Consider the following 3056-nt stretch of genomic DNA (forward strand, 5'->3'; position numbering starts at 1 on the left):
GGTGCTCTCCTCTTCTGTGTCTTCTCCGCTGTGTGTTTCTTAAGACACTTGTCAGCCGGGTGCGGTGGCTCATACCTGTAATCCCAGAACTTTGGGAAGCCGAAGTGGGTGGATCACGAGGTCAGGAGTTCAAGACCAGCCTGGCCAAGATGGTGAAACCCCACCTCTACTAAAAACACAAACTAGCTGGGTGTGCACTCCCAGCTACTCAGGAGACTGAGGCAGAGAACTGCTTGAACCTGGGAGGCGGAGGTTGCAGTGAGCTGAGACTGTGCCACAGCATTCCAGCCTGGGTGACAGACTTGTCTCAAAAAAAAAAAAAAAAAGGACACTTGTCATCAGATTTAGGGGCCACACAGATAATTCAGGATCTTGGGATCCTGAATGTAATTACACCCGCAAAACCCCTTTTTTCCAAATAAGGTCACCACAAGTTCTGAGGATTAGGACATAGACTATCTTTTTGGAGAACGACATGCAACCCATTACAATCAGCTATAATTATTTTTGTAGAAAACGATGGGAACTGACTTAGGATGGTGGCCTTGGAGAGAAGTGGGTGGGTTTGCAATGTATGTCAGTGGTAGAGCAGAGGCGTTGGTGGTGGTTAGAAACAGAAGCTGAGGGGCTGGGCGCGGTGGCTCACACCTGTAATGTCAGCACTTTGGGAGGCCGAGGCAGGTGGATCACTTGAGGTCAGGAGTTCAAGACCAGCCTGGCCAACATGGCAAAACACTGTCTCTACTAAAAATACAAAAATTGGTCAGGTGTGGTGGTGCAACGCCTGTAATCCCAGCTACTCAGGAGGCTTGAGACGGGAGAATCGCTTGAACCCGGGAGGCAGAGGTTGCAGTGAGCCATAATCGCACCACTGCACTCCAGCCTGGGCAACAGAGTGAGACTCCATCTCAAAACAAACAACAACAACAAAAAAAACCCGGGTGTGGTGACTCATGCCTGTAATCCCAGCACTTGGGGAGGCCGAGGTGAGCAGATCACTTGAGGTCAGGAGTTCGAGGTCAGCCTCAGGAGTCTGAGGCAGAAGAATCACTTGAACCCAGGAGGAGGAGGTTGCAGTGAGCCGACTGCACCACTGTACTCCAGCCTGGGCGAAGAGCAAGACTCTGTCTCAACAACAACTGAAAAAATAAAATCTGAGGGATGAGCGGGGTGGTGACTCAGTGTTTGGTGTCCTGTGTGGCTCAGGTCTGGGTTTCAAAAAGACCCCTCTGGGGCTCTGTGGGGCATAGACTGGAGGGAGAGACTAGAAGCCAGGGAGAAGCCTAGAGTCAGGGTCCAGGTAGGAGAGCAGGAGCCCGGAGCCTACCTGAGCCCTCAGGACAGAGAAGAGGGGTGGAGTGGAGACTCAGGAGGCAGGAGGGGTCTGGTTTAGAGACTGATGCGCTGTTGGGGGAGAGGGGACAAGATGGGGCTTTGACCCCATGACTAGACAGATGGTGGGGCTGCCTCAGATGAGGAAACCAGGTGAGAGAATTTGGGGACATCAGGGGAAAACTGCAGAGGACACTGGGTGTGCACCTGCAACCAGGCACTGCAGACCCAGATCTGACTGTCAGGATCCCAGGCTCACTGCCTCCTCCTCTGGGGCCTCTGCTCCTCGGGCCCCACTGCAGAGGCAGGAAGTACCGCCTGATGCTCAGCTTCCGCTGGGGGTGTTGGCACGGCCCAGCGCCCTCTCCACTCCCAGGGACCTTCCCACCTCGAGCCTGTAGCACTTTCACTTTCCCAGGTACCCAGCCCCTGCCCCCAGCATCTGGGTGCTCCCTGGTCCAGAACAGGCTGCAGACTCTGAGAGGTGCAAAGACAAGTAGGGAAGGGGGAGACAGAGAAAGGAAGACAGGCTGGGCACAGTGGCTCACACCCATACTCCCAGCACCTTAGGAGGCCAAGGCAGGAGGATCACTTGAGCCCAGAAATTTGAGACCAGCCTGGCAACACAGTGAGACTCCCATCTCTACAAAAAATGAAGAAAATCAGCCAGGCTTGGTGGTGTGCACCTGTAGTCCCAGCCACTTGGGAGGCTGAAGTGCAAGGACTGATTGAGCCTGGGAAGATCCGGGCTGCAGTGAGCTATGATTGCACTACTGCATTCCAGCCTGGGTAACTGTCTCAAAAACAAAAACAAAAGAGAGATGAAGAGAGAAAGGAGGAAGGGACCCAAAGAAGGGACCAGAAACACAGAGAAAGGCCAGGCACAGTGGCTCACGCCTGGAATTCCAGCACTTTGGGAGGCCAAGGCAGGAGGATCGCTTGAGTCCAGGAGTTCCAGACCAGCCTGGGCAACCTAGCGAGACCCCGTCTCTGTTTTTTCAAATTAAAAATAAAAAGAAAAAGCACTCCCATTCCATAGCAAGACGCCATTTCTACAAAACATACAAAAATGAGCCAGGCGTGGTAGTGTACACTGTAATCCCAGCTACTCGGAAGGCTCAGGTGGGAGGATTGCTTGAGCCCAGGCTACAGTGAGTTATTTGCCGCACTGTAGTCCAGCCTGGGTCAAAAGTGAGACCCTGTCTCAAAAAGAAACAAATACATAAATAAAATAAAGAAACACAGAGAGAGGGAGAATAGAGACCCCAGGGGACAGGAGGAGAGAGACCCAGAGGAGGGAGAGACTTTGCTGAGAGAAGGGGACAGAGATGGGGAGTGGCAAGAAGGTGGGGACAAAGACCCAGAGAGGAGGAACAAGAGACCCAGGGCGGGGAAGGGGAGACACAGCTGGATGCAGAGATGGGAGAGCTTAGCAGGCCATGAGGTCAGAGTGTCTGTGAGGTCAGCTGCTGTCCAGGGTCAGCCCTGGGGTCCCCACACCCAGAGGTGGGTACAGTAGATCAGGTGTCCCTTTAGATCCCCCAGCGCCTGAGACATGGAGACCTGGGAGGGGCTGCCCCGTGAGTCCTTGGTGCCCACAAATTCCAAGGCCCCTCAGGTACCACAGTGTGTGTCCCAGTGGGGCAGGTGAGGGAGACAGGGACAGAGAGAGAGCCAGAAAGCCACCTTGCATGAAGCAGGAGGGGGTGGAGCCCCACCCCTGG

This window comes from Rhinopithecus roxellana, chromosome 12 (assembly GCF_007565055.1).
Source record: "Rhinopithecus roxellana isolate Shanxi Qingling chromosome 12, ASM756505v1, whole genome shotgun sequence".
In the NCBI taxonomy this organism is placed as follows: domain Eukaryota; kingdom Metazoa; phylum Chordata; class Mammalia; order Primates; family Cercopithecidae; genus Rhinopithecus; species Rhinopithecus roxellana.